The 23,373-nt window shown below is 33.9% G+C and overlaps 1 protein-coding gene across 3 annotated transcripts in view; it reads right to left on the minus strand.

The window, feature by feature from the left end:
- Nucleotides 1-23,373, minus strand: part of disp (RND transporter family member dispatched) — a 258,859-nt gene that overhangs the window by 128,363 nt on the left and 107,123 nt on the right. Inside the window, exon 11 of one of the 3 annotated variants that reach the window (XM_073962468.1) lies at nucleotides 14,070-14,086. The exons of the other annotated variants lie outside the window; for them this stretch is intronic. The gene's annotated coding sequence lies outside the window, so the exon portion shown is untranslated. Of the gene's footprint in view, nucleotides 1-14,069; nucleotides 14,087-23,373 lie in introns of those variants that run through there. 3 annotated transcript variants of the gene reach the window in all.

Consider the following 23,373-nt stretch of genomic DNA (forward strand, 5'->3'; position numbering starts at 1 on the left):
GTGGACATTTTCCACTCAGCAACTTCAAGTTCAATGTTATAAAATTAATTTAGTCTTAAGATAGAATTTGCTCAATAAAGAACTAAACTAAGGTTTATTCTTTCATTTAAACGAATAACTAGATTCTTAAGAATCCATAGTTATATCATATAACTGGCGCGGTGGGAGCGCCTAAGAAATAATTTTTTTTAACGTCACCGTTTAGAATCCTTTAACTGGCGCTCGAGAGCAGGGACCTGACTTAAGTGTATAGTGGTCCTGTGAATTTTAAATTAATTCACAAATTTTAACTCCTCCTTCGCTAATCCGGTATTCCTGGTAATCAATAAATTTAAAAATAATTACAGAAGGTTACCGAGGTGAATGTGAAGCAACCCGTACCTTAGTAGGTATCCACGATTATAAAAGTGGATTTCCAAACAGGATAAATACGGACCTTCCGTGAGGAGTAAAAGGGTTTTAAACGGTCGCGTCGCGAACCACAGCCAAGTCTCTCGAAGAAACAAAAATAAAAAAAGAAAATAAAAAAGAAATTACATTTGAAATAAAAAATTACCAATGAAAACAAAAATAAAAAAAGAAAATTAAAAAGAAATTGTATTTGAAATAAAAATAATTACCAATGAAATCAAATTGAAAAAAAAAGAAAATTAAAAAAAAAAAATTATATTTGAATTACAAATGAAATCGAATTGAAAAGAAAGAAAATTAAAAGAAAATTCTAAAGAAAATCAAAATCTATTTTTGTGATTTCTTCGACCTTTATATTTGTTCTAAAAAAAATCTTTTATTTTAGAGAAAATCAAAATCGCAAGTGGAATATTAAGTAGAAATTAAATTAAAAATTGAAAGAAGAAATAAATCAAAATACGTAAACTATAAATCTTTTGAAGAATATATTAAAAAATTAAATAAAATAAAAAATTAAAAGAAAGTGAAAGCATAAAGGATCTGATTCATAAACTCCAGGTACGTGAACATTTTATTTTATTTTTTTCCTCCTCCCCTTGTCAACTCGAAAAAAAAAAAATGGAAAAACTAAGAGCCACGGTAACGACTACGACTGGAGCCATAAATCGGTTTATGGAACAGATCAAGTCGGTAGAGGCTAGAATAGTTACGATAGAAGCAAGTTTGAGTAATAATGCATTGGGAAATGTTTTAGATAGGATAGAGCGTCTTGAAAGTAGGCAGGTTGCTGCAGTGTCACCGGTGGTCACCGACGAAGGATCCCTTCAACGACCACGAACCGAAACGGAGTTGAAAGATATAAGCCGCCTTCCTGATAGCGTAAAAGAATTGAGAACCTTTGAGGGCCATCCAACTCAGTATGTTTCCTGGGTTCATTCAGTAGAAACTATACTGAAGGATTTTGAAATAGTTAAAGACAAACCGATTTATCGTGCAATTATACAAAGTGTCCGCCAAAAAGTTATAGGAGCTGCAGACACAGCTCTGGTATCATACAATATATTCGACAGTGATTGGACAGAAATCAAACGAATACTTTCCCTTCACTATGCTGATAAACGAGATATTCAAACCTTGGAACATCAGCTTAATCAGCTTTCACAGGGATCTTCAAGCGTAGATGAGTTCTATTCGACAGTTAATCATCAACTTTCACTTATTATCAATAAATTAAAGACAGAATCCCACAGTGAGGAAACCATAAAAGCTTTAGTCGGAACGTACAGGAACAGAGCGTTAGACATTTTCGTACGAGGATTAAAACCGGACCTTTCCCGTATGATTATAATGCAGCGGCCAGGAAATCTCCCTGAAGCGTATTCCGCTTTGCTGGAGTTGCAGAATCTAACCATGCGAAATAACATAATATATGCAAAGACAAAAACAAATGGTCCGAACCCCACTGAAATGAATTCTCGTCCTGGGCCTTCACGGCCTCCAAAACCATTTCATCGGCATTCGGGATGACAGAATCAGAATTCTCGGCCTAAAAATTGGGAATATAATAAGAATCCTAACTTTCGTGTAAATCAACATTCAAATTATGATAAGCCAGCGTTACCTCCACGGTATCCGGCCATAAAACACGAACCGATGGATGTCGATAGGACAATACAATCTCGTCGGATAAATTACATCAATCATCCTAGGACGGCTGAAAAAAGAGGCGCATACGAAGTAAACACAGGAAACAAACAATCTAAACTTTATCATATTGAAACTTTTTCTGATGAAGACCCCATGACTGAGAATGGGTCAGAGACAGACACTTGTCAGGAAGAAACTGTAGGCGAAATAAATTTTATGGGGGAAGGCCATCAAGCTTACCCTATATAGAATACCCTTCTGCCAATGGCGCTACTTTATGTTTTTTGATTGACACAGGTTCCAACAAGAACTTTTGCAACCGACGCTTATCACACGGTAGCATAACTTTAGAAAAACCAGTAAAGATTCGATCAGTAGGAGGAGATATTGATATAGATAGGAAAGTAATTGGAGCATTTTTCAAATTTTTAGGAATAAGTGAACCTGTTTTGCCAACGCTGAAAACATTTGACGGAATAATTGGGGACGACACCCTTAAAGAATTGGGTGCTTTAGTTGATAGAAAGGAAAATGTTTTAGTTTTGAAAAATTGTTTTAAAATACCATTAAAAGAAAAAGTAACAACAGAGTCAAATTATGTATTAGGTGAAGAGTATGAACCAGAAGTTAGGACAAGAATAGAAAACCTTATTAATAAATACAAGCCACTTTTTGGACCACTCGATGGTAGTGAACTAGCATCAACGAACGTTCAGGCAGAAATCAGGACAAATACAGACGGGCCAATATATACTAAAAGCTATCCGTATCCAGTCTGTATGAGGGAAGAGGTAGAGAGACAAATACAAGAATTACTTTCGGAAGGAGTAATAAGACCCTCGAAGAGTCCATATAATTCACCAATTTGGGTAGTACCCAAGAAGCCAAAACCCAATGGTGAAAAGCAATATCGAATGGTAGTGGACTTTAAACGTCTAAATACCATAACCATTTCAGATACCTATCCAATTCCGGATATTACGTCGACATTAGCTAGTCTAGGTAAAGCAAAATATTTCACGACAATATATCTCACATCAGGCTTTCATCAAATAGCCATGAACCCAAAGGACATTCCAAAAACTTCTTTTTCAACGGCAAACGGTAAATACGAATTCTTAAGATTGCCTTTTGGCCTTAAGAATGTCCCTGCTATATTTCAGAGAATGATAGATGATGTCCTCCGGGAGTACATAGGGAAATTTTGTTTTGTCTACATTGACAACATAATAGTAATTGGGGACAATATAAGAAATCATCTGAAGAATATAGATACCATTTTTGCGAAGCTCCACGAAGCTAATCTTAAGGTGAATCTTGACAAAACACATTTCATGAAAACCGAGGTGGAATTTCTTGGCTATATCGTTGATTCTGAAGGAATCAAACCGGATCCTGCCAAGGTGAAGTCCATCGAAAATTTGTTACCCCCCTCGAATTTGAAAGAATTGAAGAGCTTCTTAGGAATGACTTCCTACTATAGGAGATTTATTCCCAATATAGGAGAACATGCCCAAGTAAAAGCCAGTCAGTCTAAAAAGGTGCCAATTACTTTAAATGATGAATCCTTAAAGTCTTTCAATAGACTAAAATCCATGCTTACTACAGCAGAGCTACTGTCTTTTCCTGACTTCGAGAAACCGTTTAATTTAACGACGGATGCCTCTAATACAGCGCTAGGTGCCGTTTTGTCACAAGGCGAAATCGGCAAGGACAAACCCATAGCATACATCTCTCGATCTCTTAACAAAACTGAAGAAAATTACGCCACGAATGAGAAAGAGATGCTAGCTATTATATGGGCCCTTGATAATCTCAGAAATTACTTATACGGAGCAAAGAAAATAAAGATATACACTGATCATCAGACTTTGACATTTGCACTAGGAAATAGAAATTTTAATGCCAAATTAAAACGGTGGAAAGCGCGTATTGAAGAATATAACCACGAGTTGATTTATAAGCCTGGTAAATCGAACCATGTAGCTGATGCCCTCTCAAGGTTAAAAAGTGCCTCAAATTATTTGTATCACTCTTCTACTGAGACGGCTAGTGAAGGAATGACAACGAATTCGGATGAGACCCGAACTGCTTCAGAGGGGCGAGGTGACGATGATCTTTCTTTAGCGGCAACAGTTCACAGTGCAGAACAAGATGCCTCTGACTTGATACCCCATGTGGTGGTACCTATAAACGTGTTTAAGAATCAAATTATACTAAGAATCGGAATGGACGTGACAGCGATTGAAGAACCACACCGTGGATATACAAGGCATTTCATGTCCTCGAAAAATTGGTCCCAAGAAAAACTTATAACTTTGTTTAAGGAAAAACTTCGACCAAATATCCTTAACGGAATAAAAGCACCAGAAAGTCTTCTTGGTGACATACAGGAAATTTATATTGAGCATTTTTTTAAATATAAAGTGAGAATAACACAGAGGCTAGTTACAGATATAACTTCGAAAGAACGTCAATTTGAAATAATCGAAGCCGAGCATAGAAGAGCTCATCGTAATCCCAGGGAAAATTGTAAACAAATTTTAGAGCAATTCTACTTCCCGCATATGCGCGCTAATATTAGGAAATATGTTGCTAGCTGTGACGTTTGTAATAGATGCAAGTACGACAGAAAACGTCCACAAATACATCGTCAAGAAACACCTGATCCCAAATTTCCATGCGAAATCCTCCACATGGATATCATGGAAATTCAAGGACAAAAAGTCATTACCTGCATAGACAAGTTTACCAAATTCGCTAAATTCTTTGCTATTAAGGACAGATCATTGATCCAAGTGCGGGAAAAATTAGTTAAAGTTTTGCATTATTTCACAGTGCCAAAAATTCTTGTTACTGATAACGTACGCAGCTTCTTAAGCCCTTTAATTGAAACCATGGAATGGCGAGTTGCATCACGGGCTACAGATGCAATGGCATCATGGTATGAGATCATCATTTAGTGTTCAAAGCAAACCAAGGAACTATCCATAACCTGGCTGACAAAGAACCAAAACGTAATAACGAAGAATTGAAAAAAAAAGAAAAAAGGGAAACCCTTATCATTAACCCACTTAAAGCCACTGGTCGTTTAAACGCCAGCAAAAAATGTGCACAAAAATGCAGGTAAAAAACAGTTAGATACGTGTTTTATCGCGGGGTTTTTTGTATTTTCTAATTATTTACTCATATGTCTGTCCTTCCCCGTTCATAAATTGACGTTTGACCTGCGTAGTTTTTCGCGGTTCGGTCACAAAAATAACCCTTTTCGTAAAGTGATTTTTTGATTTTCTTACAATGGTAAAAAACACATAATTAGATAAGTTACACTTATACAACGCAAAGATTATTTAGAAAAGATGTGAAAGTATTATTCTAAAAACATAAATTGTGAATACAAAGCAAGAATTCTTCTGTATTACACTGCAAAGTTAGCTGTCCGTTTAAACGGACAGTGGCAAAATCCACTACCGTAAATTTGTATGGGAAATTGATGTTTTTTACAATTACGGATAAAGTAAACATGCCGTTCTTTAGGGCGTACGATGGAAAATATTTTATAAAATGAAGAAGATAGAGAATATCTTTAAAAATATAAAACAGTTGGCTTTGTGCGTACGACTAAAAATGAAGTTTACTTTATACATATTTGTAAAAAACACCAATTTCCCATACAAATTTACGGTAGTGGATTTTGCCACTGTCCGTTTTAACGGACACCCGATTCCGGAAAAACTATAAGTTTTAAGAAAAAAAGTTACTTTTTAAAAAATGCTTAAAAATAAAAATAAAACTGAATACAATAAGAAAATTTAAAATTTTCCAAAAAAAAATTTTCTGGCGCTAAGTGGGTTAAACTGAAATCAAATAAAAATATTAACTAAGCATAACTGTCATAACAAGAGCATTCCTGTAAGTGGGATGGATAAATCGTACCCTAGTAGGTCGAGGGAGGCATGCCTGCTCTCGACTAAACCGGACTAATACGAAGTCCCCATGGCAAGCTCGAGAAAAAGGACAGTCACCGAAAAGCAAGAATTGCAATGAGGAAAAATAAAAGAATAAAAATATACAAATCCAAAAAAATCATTGCAGTAGTAATTTATACTGATTGTGATAATCAAACTTGGTCCATGGCTTAAGAGACTATTGTTTGTTCATTCACTAGAAGGCAGATAATTACTCTGAATTTGAAGATTAATAGGAAATAAAAATGTATCAAGAAAAAATAATCCAATTATATGAAAAGAGAAAAGTTTATATGTAAATTCTGAAAAAAGATTAAAATAGAAGAAAAAATCTTTAATCATTCTTCATCTACATATTTCATCATCATGACATCGCCCAATCTTTATTGATATAATTAACTTATATTATTTTCAGAATAATTCTCTGCATCTCAGAATAATTCTCTTCATCGCATTCAACCTGATTGCCTGCAAATCTATCAGTACAAAACACCGCTGGTTTCTTTGAAGATTGGTAATGGATGGATAGTAGATGGGAACTTCAAGATCATACATGTCATCAACTTGGAACAATACATAGACGCAGCTGCAAATGTATCATATCTAATCGAACGACACATCCCGCCAAGTAAAAACAAGGAATGCATTTTACACCACATGTTACAGATGCAAGAACGCCTTAATGCATTGATAAATGTAAAAAGAAGAACGCTTAGATCAATCAATTGGATCGGATCAGCGTGGAAATGGGTTGGTGGAAGCCCTGATTCAACGGATTGGGATAATATACTAAGGAGTCAAGAAAGTATAATCCTAAACAATAATGAGCAATACAAAATTAACGAAGAGCTCCAGCAGAAGACAAACCAGGTTACAAAGAAGATTAATGAAATAATCACCAGAATGAATAATATCACGAGTGGGAAAGACTATACCTTAATAGAACAAAATACCATCAACGAGGTCATTATTTTGAGGGATGAAATAAATGAAATTGTCCGAGCCTGCCAGTTGGCTAAGAGCGGAATTGTCAATACAAATTTGCTGGACCAATCGGAGATAAATAGAGTAATTGACGAGTTGAAGACGCTACCTTATGGCAATGCAATAGAGGCAGTGGAATATGGAACCCCATTAATTTACACGAACGGTTCACTACTATTGTACATCCTGTCAATACCAAAAATTGGGAAACAGTTTTATAATTTGCTTCTCACAAGAGCTACTATTGATGACGGAAAGCAAATATATCTGCCATTCGAGAGGGTCCTTGTTAGTGAAGCTGAGACTTATGGTATCAAGGATAACTGCCTTTTTATAAACAATTCGACAGTTTGTAAAAGATCATCCCTGATTAAATTAGAAGAAGGGGACTGCCTTAACACCATTCTCAGAGGCGGATCGGCGAAATGTAAATATAGACACACCCAAGAAGAAATTGTTGAATTATTGAGTGACAACGTTATCTACATGACAAACTACAAGGGCTTCATAGAGTCGAACAGCAAAAAAGAGTTTCTTAATTGCACATACCTTCTACAACTTTCCAATGAGTCGGTGACTATCGGGAATCATTCTTACTCGAGCAATTCCATCACGGAGGTTCAAGCCTTACCACCAGTGCTAGCAAATAATACACATAACGACCTGCTGCTTGACATAGAATATGTCCATGAGATGGGCCTAAATAACATCAACCGATTGAACCAGTTGGGAGTAAGATTTAATGGTACCATTGGAATTAACGCTATGTTCATTGCCTCAGTTACCTTTTGCATTGGATGGCTGCGGTACCAACAAACAAGGAAATTAAATCTCCCAATGTTACGTGTCCAATTCCCCACCGTAGATTCACAGATCTGCGGGACGCAGATATTTAAGGAGGGAGGAGTTAACGACGTTGGCGACACTGTGCCAAAAATTAATTCCGCAGCATAAGCTATTTCCACGTTCTAACTTTAACACGCGCTTCCGATCCAGTTACAATATTGCAAACCATGAGAAACAACTTTTGCATGATCAGCGTCTGCATACTGGCGCATGTTGGTGGAACATGATCCATGAGGCTAACGAGCCAACAAAGTTGGCTAAGAACAGTTAGTCTTTGCTGTGTCGTATTCGAGTGAAGTTTTAAATCCAATAATTGATTCAATATTTTTGTGAATATAAAAATATCATTTATGTAATTAATTAAATATCTTTGTGAAATGAAGTGTTAAATCAAATAATTGAAATAATATTTTTGTGAACATAAAAATATCCTTTAAGTAATTAATTCAATATCTTTGTGAAATGAAGTGTTAAATCAAATAATTGAAATAATATTTTTGTAAACATAAAAATATCCTTTAAGTAATTAATTAAATATCTTTGTGAAATTAAGAATATCATTAAAGTCAATTTGTGCAATTGTAGAGAAAGTAAATAATTGTGTTTCATTTTAAATCAAGCGCGGTAGGAGCGCCTAAGAAATAATTTTTTTAAACGTCACCGTTTAGAATCCTTTAATTTTATTATTATTATTATTATTATTATTATTATTATTATTATTATTATTATTATTATTATTATTATAGTTAACTCCACTGTATTAATCAATGAAACGGACAACCAACAATCGCCATCAACTACATTACTCCACTGTATTAAGTGCTGACTCAGGCCACGAGCCTTCAGTCAGCAATCAATGAAACGGACAACCAACAATCGCCATCAACTACATTTCCATCAACAAGTTAGCTCCACTGTATTAAGTGCTGACTCAGGCCACGAGCCTTCAGTGAGCGGTTGATGCAACGGACAACCAACCATCGCCACCACCAACGACGATCAAATATCGCTGACACTGAGCAGACGGCCAAAGCAGCAACTATGAGAAAGCAAACAACCAACGATTCACATGAAGCAGCGAGAAATGGAATATGCCGACTCAACAATGTAGTTAGAAACTTTAATGATAGAATGATTGTATTTTGTACTGTAGAATTAGTCTTGTTTGGGTTGTTAAGAATGAAGCTTGTTCATTGAGCAGAATAAAGTTTATAATGATTTTGAAATAAAGTTATTTTAATTGGTCGGAACGGAATTTATCAAGGAAGGTTATTCAATTGGAAAATCTTGAAAGAAAGGATTTGTTAACTGGCGCCCGAGCTCAAGGACCTTCTGTAAAAGATAAAATAAAAAGGAACTTTATTAAGTAGTGATGTAAAAAATAAAATAAAAGGAACTTTATTAAGTGGTGATGTAAAAAATAAAATAAAAGGAACTTTATTAAGTGGTGATGTAAAAAATAAAATAAAAGGAACTTTATTAAGTGGTGATGTGAAAAGTGAAAGGAACTTTATTAAAGGGTGACATCAAGATAAAATAAAAATGGAAGGACATTATTCAATTGAACTTTATTGAGTAAATTGTGATAGAGCAATTGCAAGTAACAGATAACGATAAATTGAATTAAAGATTTGGAACAAACACACTTTTAGACATACACACATTTCACCCTCATGATTAAGAAATATCTTAGGTAAGTGTAATGGAGGTAATACAAACTAAAATAACGGAATTGACGGGAGCCCTGAACACAGTTCTAGGGCAACTCAGAAATCTCGATCAGAGAACGGTGGCCTTGGAACAAAGGCCAACCAACCCCCCAATTATTGAAGAACAAGGTTCTTCCATTGCCCCATTGCGTGCGCCTGAGACAGAGGAGGAATTAAATGAGGTTGGGAAGTTACCCGATTGTGTGAAGGACCTTCAACCATTCGAAGGTGACCCCACACAATATTTATCATGGGTACACAGTGTTGAGACCATTTTGAAAGATTATGAAATAGTACGACAAAAGCCAATCTATAGGGCAATCTTGCAGGCCATACGATGAAAGGTTAAGGGGGGGTGCTGATTCCGCCCTCACTTCATACAACATTTTTGATGACAATTGGGCAACGATTAAAAGTTGTCTCTCACTGCATTATGCTGACAAGATGGACGTAAGAACCCTAGAATATCAGCTAACCAAATTGACTCTGAAATCAATGTCTGTGGACGAATTTTATGCCAACATAAATCACCAATTTTCATTAATAATTAACAAATTGAAAACTGAATGTTATTCTGAGGAGACGATGAACGTTCTGATTGCGAATTACAGGGATAGGGCATTGGAAGTTTTCATTAGGGGCTTAAATGGCGACCTTTCGAAAATGATAATGCTAATGAAACCTAAGACACTTCCAGAAGCGTACTCCCAATGTCTTGAACTACGTAACACAGATTTTAGAAACCAATTATTTTTGCATCCCACTCACTTCACGAATAAAGTTTCCATTCCAATTGGCTTCAAAATTCAACGAAATGACCCAAACAAGACTCACCATAAAAATCCCTCAAAAAATTTTAATTCTAATTACCGATTCCAACCACACCTAAACCCATTCATAAATCAGAGAGTCACTACTCCACAAATTCCCCAACAGCATGGTCGAAACAATCCGGAACCTATGGAAGTCGATTCCAGTACACGCTTCCAAAGATTTGGGAACAATAACTATAATAGGAATTTATATCACACACCGAACAATAAAAAACCTAATTAGTCCGGTCAAAATAGACATGCGTATAAGGGGGAAATAGCAAAAATTCCCACAAAGCTGAATTTTGGTGGAGAGCTAGGGTTGGCCATTAGAAGCAACGTCCTAAAAGTCCCCATCGATCCCATGTGTGCAAAACAAGTTATTCGGGGTCAAAGGTCAAATTTTGGGACTTTTTTTGGTTTTTTGGTCATAACTCAGAAACTATATGTTTTTTCATTTCGATGCCAAGAAGAGATTTGTAGACTACTAAATTTTCTATGAAAATGGTCTTTGAACCATTGACTTAGGACCTACGGTTCTTGAGATATGAGTCACGCAATATAGAAACTTTAAGTAATTTTACGGCACCTGTGTGTTAGTTGACCTGTCGCGATTATTTTACACTTATTTCGAAAACGGTAGAACCTACCAAAAAGTGTTTAAAGAAAAAGTTTTTTACTACAATATTTCCTTTAAGTTTGATCCTCACGATGTCCGCATATGAGTCACCGTTCCAAAGATACAAGCCAATCAATACACAATATGCACACATTACTACGGCACCTAAGAGGAAATTGACATGAGACAGTTGTTTTTCATTTGCTTCGAAAACGCTTGATTCGATTAAAAAGTGACTAAAGAATAGAAAATTCTCTACAATTATGGTCTTTACAGTTTCTACATAAAATCTATAATTCTTGAGATACGAGTCAATCAAATCATGATATGCACACATTTCCACACCACCTGTGAGGTAGTGCACTCGGCGCGTTTTTGTAATGTTGTTTCCTCTATAGGCCTACTCCACTATCTTTTGTGACAATTTTAAAGTTTACTATATATTTTAGTTCTAATCATATCCTTCTACGATAAACTCTTCTTCTATTTCTTCTTTCTCTTGGAGGTTTATAAAACTGTGCAACAAAATGGAGGTGAACATCTGGGGAAGAGATAATTCCTTTTGGTGATAAAAGCCATTGGCGAGTATATTAAGAACCCCGAAGGACAGATCCACTTTTTAATCGAACCAAGCGTTTTCGAAGTAAATGAAAAACAACTGTCTCATGTCAATTTCCTCTTAGGTGCCGTAGTAATGTGTTAATATTGTGTATTGATTGGCTTGTATCTTTGGAACGGTGACTCATATGCGGACATCGTGAGGAGCAAACTTATAGGAAATATTGTAATAAAAAACTTTTTCTTTAAACACTAGGTTCTACCGTTTTCGAAAAAAATGTAAAATAATCACGACAGGTCAACTAACACACAGGTGCCGTAAAATTACTTAAAGTTTCTATATTGCGTGACTCATATCTCAAGAACCGTAGGTCCTAAGTCAATGTAGTCTACAAATCTCTTCTTGGCATCGAAATGAAAAAACATATAGTTTCTGAGTTATGACCAAAAAACCAAAAAAAGTCCCAAAATTTGACCTTTGACCCCGAATAACTTTTTTTGCACACATGGGATCGATGGGGACTTTTAGGACGTTGCTTCTAATGGCCAACCCTAGCTCTCCACCAAAATTCAGCTTTGTGGGAATTTTTGCTATTTCAATGTCTATTTTGACCGGACTAAATTATTCGGGACAAACACGTACCGGATCAAATCAGAAACATGTTAAACAACAAAGATTGTTTCATATGGAACAAATGGATGGTAACACCAATCCCGATGAGGAAGAAATAAATTTTATGACGCAGGCCTATCCGGCATACCTTACATAAATTATAAATTAAAAGATGGGTCCACTTTAAAATTCCTTATAGACACAGGAGCGACAAAAAACTTTGTGGAACCATCTCTGTGCCAAAATACAACAAAATTAGAAAACCCGTTCACAGTGCGAACAGCTGCTGGTAAAATTAAAATTAAAGAAAAGATAAGTGGAAAATTTTTTGCACCATTTGGAAACAATATGCTAATAACTAGACATCGGATTTTTGCATGTTTTTTATTTCTCATCCGATTGGACTCAAATTTTGGATCTAGGCGTTTTAAGGGTCAATTTTTCGATATTTGGGGTCATATCAAAAACATGCAAAAAATATGCAAAAAATATGCAAAATATATGCAAAAAATATGCAAAAAATATGCCAAAAAATATGCAAAATATGCAAAAAAATATGCAAAATATGCAAAAAATATGCAAAATATGCAAAAAATATGCAAAATATGCAAAAAATATGCAAAATATGCAAACAGTTTTTGGCCGAAAATCGTCATAAAAGTCGTAAAATTGTCAATTAATGTTAGAAAAATCGTCAAAAATCTTCAAAATGTTCTAAATTAAGATAGTTGGCCGTTTAACGTTGATTTTTTAGCAGATAATTGTGTTATCGAGACCTCTTATGACAGTGTGGTGTTGGGTATAAAAGTATGGTATTGTAATAAAAATTTTTATTATTAAACTATGCAAAAATATAAAATTTGATAAAATATCAAACGTTCTATGTAAAATTTAATATTTTCTTTGTTATAATTTGTTGCGTTGGGCTGGTTATTGTTCAAAGGGAACAAATCGATGTCGGATTTTTTAAGGCGGCAACCGCATAAAGTTTTTAGTTTGGTCAGACTGTCAAAGTTTGAGCACAATTGGAATATGTTAACATGTGCCACTGGGGCCTCGACATTATGAAAATCTCGATTTTTGGCTATTTAGCGATTTCGGCGACCTATTTCTCTGGAATGATTAAAGCTTTTTGTCCATATTAAGCATTAAATTAAAGGCCATTCTGTTCTTAACATTTCTTGCTGAACAACAAAATATTAGTATATATAATAAATCTAATACTAAATAGGTATTACAGAATTCGAGATAATAAAGCCAATGTCCCGAAAAACGTGACTAGGTACGCCTTTGTGCAAAAATGGAGACTATTAAAAAAACATTTTCTTAATTTTTATCAATTTTTGGAATGAAAACAAATATCTTTTACATTTTGTTCTAAATTAAATTTATTCGAGAGTCAGACATCATGTGGTTTTGGAGCTATCTGGGTACAGTTGACTACTTGAAGAACGCTCTGCTATGTAGTTCGCAACTTTCAAGTTGTTTACCATCCTTTGCACCTCCTGGAAATTCGGAGTTAATGTTTAATCTCTTGAACAACAAGAATTATGTCAGACCTTTTTCTAGGATTTTCGGCAGTTGCTCTTTTGGAAGTTTGGATCGAATATTTCTGAAGAAGTTTTGATCTTTGCTTTGTTAAGATTTTTGTCGCCTTCTGGCTCTTTACGGCGTTTTGCACCGTTGGATCAAACAATGCCAGGTCAGCAAGTTCAGGACTAAGATAACACAGATTATTAATTTTGTTGTTATTTCCTTTTTCTGAAATTTGTGTGTCAATACAATACATTTTCAACGAGGTCTAGGTCTTGTTTTGATGCTAAACGTATCGTAGAATCTGAAGAACCATCTGTCCCGAAAACAATCAAGCGTGGCTTCAAGAAAATCGTAATTATGCAATTGTCATTGGTGCTGGACCCCTGTAAGGTAAATAGGAACGTTACTAGTATCATTATGGCTACAGTAGAAGCTATCGGAGAGGATCCCTAGAAATATAAGATCTCTAGAAGCTTTATCCGTGGACAGCGGAGAATAAACTATTACCAGATATTCTCAAAACAGGGAAGAAAAAACGGGTTGCTGTCCTGGTATCACATGGGGGTAAATAACAACTCCTAGGTGTTCCTGAAACTGATAGTAGCTCATGGGAGAAACAAGAACTAGCAGTGTACAAATGCCTAGAAAAATGGGGTCTCACCAGCTCGAGCAGATATTAGGTCGAGAGCTTCTGTACCACCGTACAAACTTGTTAGAAAATTGTTGAGAGGGATTTTTGACTGCAAGTTTGGAAGCACATCCGGACATCAACCAAACATATTCAAGCAATTTCTATAAGAATAGTCTGCGATTGACAAATCCAAGGTCGAAGTAGGCGAGAGTGTTTTAAAACTACTGCCCAGCCCACTTCCCAAGAACAAGAGGCCGTAGAAGCACCTTGCGTTTAAATCGTTCGAGACTGGACGCCCCCAGAATGTTTTTTCTATTTTATTTATTTATTTGGTATCCCACACGGCAACAACTGAGTGTTATAAGTGAGAGTTTGGGTTATTGATTTTACAAAACGTATAATGAACAAGTAATGTTTATATAGATATAATATAGGATATATTGGGTAAACATTGTCAATAGGTTAAAAAGAAATAGAGACAATAGATTGAGTTTAATACAAAAAATAGTGAAAACGATATTCAGAAATATTTTTAGGTCCAAAACAAGACCTAAACCGCATTGAAGATTTACTTAATACGAAGGGCATTCACAAACCAATATCAGATAAAGGAAATAACAAAGTGATAAATCATATGTGGTACCTTAGTCCTGAAGTTATTGGTCTGGCATTGTTTGATCTGATAGTACAAAACACCGTAAAGATCCAAAAGACGACAAAAATCTTAACAAAACAAAGAAATTTCTCCAGAAATAATCGATCCAAACTTACAAAAATCAACTGCCGAAATTCCTAGAAAAAAGTTTACCAGGCATAATTACAAGTGAAGCTTAATTGTTGTTCAAGAGATTAAACTTTAACTCAAAATTTCTTGAAAAAGATAATGCAACTTGACCACAGAACATAAATTACCAGGAGGGGTAAAGGATGGTAAATAACTTGAAAATTGTGAGCGACATAGCAAGGAGTCGAATTCATAACCAAGTTGTCATCTGTATCTAGCTGGCTCCAAAACCACATTATGTCAGTCCCTTATGTAAATTTAAATATGTATGAACAAAATGTAAGCGTTTGTCATTGAAGCCATACAATGAATGTACAAATGTCCATCTTTGTAAAAACAAACTTACATTTGAAAAAGGAAATGTTTGATGGATAGCGATGCCATTCCACTGCCGATATGCCTGATGAGTCTCTACAAAAGGCGAAACATGTCACATAATGGTGGTTGTGGGGGTTCGAATCTTCGGCTTTCCTTTTTCACTTGCAAACATCATCGGTCATTAAGCTCGACGCCAACGAGAAATGAATTAAAATTAATATTAAAATAGATCTTCGCCCTAATAGGCAACATTTTCAAATGAAGTAAAATATATTCGTTTTCATTCGCAAAAATTTGATAATATAGGAAGAAAAAAGTTTTTTTTTAATAGACTCCATTTTTGCCCTAAGGCCTTTTTCGGGACATGGGGTTTATTATCTCGAATTCAGTAACACTTACATACGTACTTTGTTGTTCAGCAAGAAATGTTAGGAACAGAATAGCTTTTAATTAAATGCGTAATACGGGCAAGTAGCTTTAACCGTTCCACATATATGGGCCGTCGAAGTCGCCAAATAGCAAAAAAAAATATAGATTTTCATAACTTCGAGGCCCCAGTACCACGTTTTAACATATTCGAATTGTGCTCAAACTTTGGCAATCTTAAAATCTAACAATACTAAAAGGTTTAGGCGGCTCCCGGCTAAAAATCCGAGATCCATTTGGTCCTTTGAGTTAAAACCAAAAACGAAAATATTGAATTTTACATAAAACGTTTGATATTTTATCAAATTTTATATTTTTACATAGCTTAATAATAAAAAAAATGGTATTACGATACCATATTTTTATACCCTACACCACACTGTCGTAAATGGTCTCCATAACCTAATAATCTGCTGAAAAAAATCGACTTTATACGGCCAACAGTCTTAGTTTAGAACACTGTTATGTATTTTTGATGGTTTTTCCAACTTTAAATGACAATTTTACGACTTTTATGACGATTTTCGGCCAAAATCTGTTTGCATATTTTGCATATTTTTTGCATATTCTGCATATTTTTTGCATATTTTGCATATTTTTTGCATATTTTGCATATTTTTTGCATATTTTGCATATTTTTTGCATATTTTGCATATTTTTTGCATATTTTGTGCATATGCAAAATATGCAAATATGCAAAATAAATACGAAATATGACCCTGCCATTGAATTTAGATTTCCTTGAAACGAATTTTGGTCCAATCAGAATCTTCGTATCTTTAATATTAAAAAATATGCAAATATGCAAAATCCGATGTCTACTAATAACCTTTTATGTTTTACCGGGGTTCTCTACTTTTAATGGGATAATCGGTGACGACACTTTGCGTGATCTTTATGCTATAATTAGCCACAAAAATAATACCCTAACTATTGACCCAGGAACTTGTATACCCTTTGAAATCCGAAAACTAAATGGACTAAATGAACTCTCGCCGGCAGTAGAAGAAAAATTAGGTAACTTGTTACGAGAATTCGAAGACATATTCGGTCCGGTTGACAACGAACAAGCTGTAAGTACTTCAGTTAGAGCAGAAATACGGTGCACGACTGACGAACCGATTTATACCAAAAATTATCCATATCCTGCCTGTATGCGTAATGAAGTTGACCGACAAGTGGAAGAGCTCTTACAAAATAATATAATCCGCCCATCCAATAGCCCATACAACTCCCCTATTTGGATAGTCCCAAAGAAACCAAAACCTAACGGGGAAAAACAATATCGGATGGTTATTGATTTTAAGAGACTGAATTCAATAACGATACCGGACACGTACCCTATACCAGATATAAATTCAACTTTGGCCAGCCTCGGAAAGGCTAAATACTTTACAACCTTAGATATTACCTCAGGGTTCCATCAAATTCCAATGAACCCCAGGGATATTCCGAAAACCGCCTTCTCGTCAATGAATGGGAAGTATGAGTTCTTAAGATTACCATTTGGGCTTAGAAACGCACCTGCTATCTTCCAGCGTATGGTCGTACAGAAAACGGAATATTACCAAATAAAAATAGAGTAAAAGCAATTCTTGATATTGATCCCCCTAAAACGCTAAAAGAACTTAAGAGTTTTTTAGGTCTAGCGTCCTATTGTAGAAGGTTTATTAGAGACTTCGCGAAGGTAGCAAAACCTCAAACAAGTCTTACCCGAGGAGAAATGGCAAAAGTTAAGGCCAGTCAATCCAAAAAAGTAATAGTAACACTAGGTACGGAAGAGTTACAGACGTTTAATGAGCTCAAGGAGTTGCTTACTTCATCTGAAGTATTAGCATTCCCAGATTTTGAAAAACCTTTTAATTTAACCACCACGCTTCTAATAGTGCACTGGGGGCAGTCTTATCTCAGGGAGAAATCGGAAAGGATAGACCAATCATTTTTGTTTCTCGATCATTAAACAAAACAGAAGAAGCGTACGCTACAAACGAAAAGGAAATGCTTGCTATAGTATGGGCACTGGACAATTTACGCTTGTATTTATATGGTGCTAAAAAAATACGGATATTTACTGATCATCAACCCTTGACCTTTGCTTTAAGTAATAGGAATTTCAACGCAAAACTTAAGAGATGGAAGGCTAGAATTGAAGAATATCATTTTGAATTAATATACAAGCCAGGAAGGTCTAACGTGGTAGCTGATGCCCTATCGCGTTTGAGAACAGACTCAGCCGAATCAGCAGAAGCTGACCGGTTTTCGAGTACTGATAACACTAATCTTGTTGCCCATATGGTAAAGGGATCTTCCACCGATACAGCGAGTGAAGCCGGAATCGGTATTGAAGATTCAACTACCATAACAGCTAGTGAAGGGACTATGAGAAATGAGGACTCAGCTACATTAACTGCTAGTGAAGATACCTCGCATAGTGGCTTGCAGGATGGAACAGATTTAATACCCCACGTAGAAGCTCCATTAAATGTTTTTCGTAATCAGATTGTAATAAAACCATTTCACTCTGATATTGTTACACATATTAATACTCATCCTGGGTATAACCGATATATTATATCATTGAATACAATAAACAAAACAAGCTTAACACACGTTTTGAAAGATAAACTGAGGGCTGATGTCATCAATGGTATCAAGGTGCCGGAAATATTTTTAGGGTTACTGCAAGAAATCTTTTTAGAAAACTTTTCACAATATAAACTGCGAATAACCCAAAGAATAGTCGAAGACGTCACTTGTCCAAACAGAATGTGCTCATTAATAGAAAATGAGCACAAACGAGCACATCGAAACAAAAATGAAGTCAAAGTGCAACTATTAGAGAAATGTTACTTTCCTAAAATGAACAGCCTGATTGAAAGGTATACTAGAAATTGTGAAATATGTAAACTTAATAAATATGACCGACACCCACACGTGCCACAACTACAAGCCACATCAATCCCGTCATATCCTTGCGAAATATTACACATGGACATATTCTCTGTTCAAAATGAATACTTCATTATTATTTTAGATAAATTTTCAAAATTTGGGAAATTATTTCCCTTAAAAAATCGTTCAGCTCTAGAAATAAGGGACAAGATTTTAGAGGCTCTCAATTATTTTTCTACTCCACGAATTCTAGTAACCGACAATGAACGTGGTTTTATTAGTCCAATTGTAATGAATGTAATTAGACAATTAGGTGTACAAGTTTATTTGACTCCTGTAGGTCGCAGTGAAGTAAACGGTCAAGTGGAACGATTTCATTCCACCATATTAGAAATTTATAGATGCCTAAGAGCTGAATATAAGGACATGGGTATAAAGGAATTATTAATGGTTGCTGCAGACAGATATAATAACTCTGTCCATTCTGTCACAAATCAAAAGCCTGTAGATATTTTCTTTAACCGGTGCGAAAGAATAAACTACCAAAATGAGTCTAATTTTAGACAAAAATTAAATAAACGTGTGGAACAAGAAATCAAAGAGAAACAGGGAGCGACCCTAAATTGGGTTAATCGCAAACGAAATCCCAGGTCAAAAGATTACATGATGGGCGATGTGGTCTATATTAAAAATAGACAAATCAAAGCCAAGCATCGTCCCCTATACGAAAAAGCTGTTATTCAAAAAAAAAAAAAAAACAATAGGGTTACAGTGCGAATAGGCACCGGAAGGAAAATTCACAAAACCCATATTAAAAACTAATCGGTTCCTTCCTCCATCCCTCCTGATATTATAACTTATATGATTCACTCCATACATATAATTGATGACTCCTTTCAAATCTTCTGCGATTCTATATTGCAAGTCTTCATACATATTATTTAGACTAACTATTATTCAAGGCATTAGAGAATATAACTCTACCTTGTGCATATTTATTGGGTCTATTTATGATCGAAATAATTTGGTTTATTTGAAACTCTATATGTGCGATTTTGGCAATCGATGCCTGTCGTGCGTTGTCATAAAAATGTTAACAAACTTTAGATCCAGAGTTGTTGAATTTGTCTATTTTATAATCGGCATAATTTTTAACTACATTATGGTCGGATTGATTTTTTTATTTTTCTGACGTACTCTACTCTGATTGGTTGACTTGAATTTTTTGCCAATCTTTTCCTTCAAGGAACTATGTTCCTCCTAATTAGTTATCACTTTTTTTCTTAATACAAGAATGAGTAGCGGTCTACCGAAAAGATTATTAAACAACGAATCCTTTAATACGATATACTTTTGTGGGACAACGGCTCTAATGTCCCCAAGACATTGGCCGTGTAAGGTGTTCGTGCCATGAGTAGGTCTCATAATCGAGACTAAAAGGGAGCAACACGAAGCCTACAGTCTACAAAATATCGAAACACATCTTAACAAGCATAAATAAATATAATAAAACTATGAAGGAGTGCTCTTAAAATGGCCAAAAACACAAATGCAAAAAATATATAACAAATAAAAAGGAACCCATTGGGTCAAACAGGCAAAATAGAATATAATGAAATGAGAGTTGTGAAGATTCCCGTCAGTTGAAAAGTCCAAAAGGTGTCCATGGCTTAACGAGACTTCCTTTTGTTCTTCTTTATACTGATGGAAAATCATCCTGCTGCTCAAAAAGAAAAATATGAAAAATCATGATATATGACATAAGGCCTAAAACTAAAAAATTTAAGATATTGAATGGCCAAGACAAAAATAAATGTAAAATATGCTAGCGAAATTAAATATTTAAAAAAAATTGTGGAAGTGGAGATTCCTATCGGTTGAAGGATTAAAAAGTTGTTCATGGCTTAAGAGACTTCTTTTTGATCTTTCTTAAAATGATAGATAATCGGCCTTCTGCTCAGGAAGTATTCTAAATACAAACATAGAGGATATCCAAAAAATTGTACAATGGTCTAATAATAAAACATTTAGAAAATCTGATCAGATAAATACTAAACCAAGTAGAGTAAAAACTAATTCATAATTTACAATATTAACTCATTGTGTTGTAAAACTAATTGGATAACCATAATTCAATAATCAACTAGAAGAACTGTAACACTTTAATTTTGCTTGATCTTAACGCAATAACCTAATCTAACCTAGTGGTTAAGTCACTAATAATACTAACATTAGAATTAGAAACAAAGAGTCTTATCATTTCAGTCTCACTTGGTTGACCTTATTGGCTAGCCTACACATTTTTTTGAGTACAATGCCACGTTGGTAACATTCAAAAACGGCAAGAATGGCTGATTGATGGACGGTTCAATCTTGTTCACGTAATTAATCTGGAGGAGTATGGACATCTACCAAATCACACTCTAGCGATGTTGGAAAACACCCGGCTAAATCCCAAGGAAGAATTGGTTACTTGAGCTGGTAAGCCCTTTACTCTCGGATACGTCTCCCCCCGTTACAAGTGATTAATGAGCAAATAGCGCAACCCCAATCTGCGGGACGCAGATTTTTTGGCAAGGGAGGAGTTAACTCCTCTGTATTAATCAATGAAACGGACAACCAACAATCGATATCAACTACATTACTCCACTGTATTAAGTGCTGACTCAGGCCACGAGCCTTCAGTCAACAATCAATGAAACGGACAACCAACAATCGCCATCAACTACATTTCCATCAACAAGTTAGCTCCACTGTATTAAGTGCTGACTCAGGCCACGAGCCTTCAGTGAGCGGTTGATGCAACGGACAACCAACCATCGCCACCACCAACGACGAGAAAGCAAACAACCAACGATTCACATGAAGCAGCGAGAAATGGAATATGCCGACTCAACAATGTAGTTAGAAACTTTAATGATAAAATGATTGTATTTTGTACTGTAGAATTAGTCTTGTTTGGGTTGTTAAGAATGAAGCTTGCTCATTGAGCAGAATAAAGTTTATAATGATTTTGAAATAAAGTTATTTTAATTGGTCGGAACGGAATTTATCAAGGAAGGTTATTCAATTGAAAAATAAGAAAAAGGGGATTTGTTAACTTTATTATTATTATTATTATTATTATTATTATTATTATTATTATTATTATTATTATTATTATTATTATTATTATTATTATTATTATTATTATTATTATTATTATTATTATTATTATTATTATTATTATTATTATTATTATTATTATTATTATTATTATTATTATTATTATTATTATTATTATTATTATTATTATTATTATAGTTAGCGACATACAATAACTGCTAACGACCGTTATCATCAAAATTGCAGACGAAGTCCACGCGCCTAAAAATCATTGCCACCACAATTTATTCTCACCATAAATGCTGACGAAGTCCACGAGCCTAAAAAGTATTTCCACCATAAATTCATTCCCACTAAAACTCGCTGACGTAGTCCACGAGCCTTAAAACTATTGCCGCCAAAAATTCATTCCCACTAAAACTCGCTGACGTAGTCCACGAGCATAACTAGCCAGACAGTAATATGATATGTGCCAACCAACCAACCAACAATACGATATGTGCTAGCCAACCAACCAAGCAACGATATGATATGTGTCATCCAGCCAATATGCCTACGCAGCCATCAGCCAGCCCAGCTAAGCAGCGCAGCAGTTTCATTTAATTATAAATTAATATTATTATAACTTTGTCTTCAGTCTTTTTTGGTATTGCATTAATAGAAGTTGCTGTTGCAACGAAATAAAGTTTATAACGAAGTCTGAATTTGAACGGGTTTTCATTTAAAAGGATCCTATTCGGGGGACAAAATATTTCATCAAAAACGGACACTTCATAACTGTATTATTATTATTATTATTATTATTATTATTATTATTATTATTATTATTATTATTATTATTATTATTATTATTATTATTATTATTATTATTATTATTATTATTATTATTATTATTATTATTATTATTATTATTATTATTATTATTATTATTATTATTATTATTATTATTATTATTATTATTATTATTATTATTATTATTATTATTATTATTATTATTATTATTATTATTATTATTATTATTATTATTATTATTATTATTATTATTATTATTATTATTATTATTATTATTATTATTATTATTATTATTATTATTATTATTATTATTATTATTATTATTATTATTATTATTATTATTATTATTATTATTATTATTATTATTATTATTATTATTATTATTATTATTATTATTATTATTATTATTATTATTATTATTATTATTATTATTATTATTATTATTATTATTATTATTATTATTATTATTATTATTATTATTATTATTATTATTATTATTATTATTATTATTATTATTATTATTATTATTATTATTATTATTATTATTATTATTATTATTATTATTATTATTATTATTATTATTATTATTATTATTATTATTATTATTATTATTATTATTATTATTATTATTATTATTATTATTATTATTATTATTATTATTATTATTATTATTATTATTATTATTATTATTATTATTATTATTATTATTATTATTATTATTA

Source organism: Musca autumnalis, unplaced genomic scaffold, assembly GCF_047663935.1.
Source record: "Musca autumnalis isolate F117 unplaced genomic scaffold, ASM4766393v1 scaffold_1, whole genome shotgun sequence".
In the NCBI taxonomy this organism is placed as follows: domain Eukaryota; kingdom Metazoa; phylum Arthropoda; class Insecta; order Diptera; family Muscidae; genus Musca; species Musca autumnalis.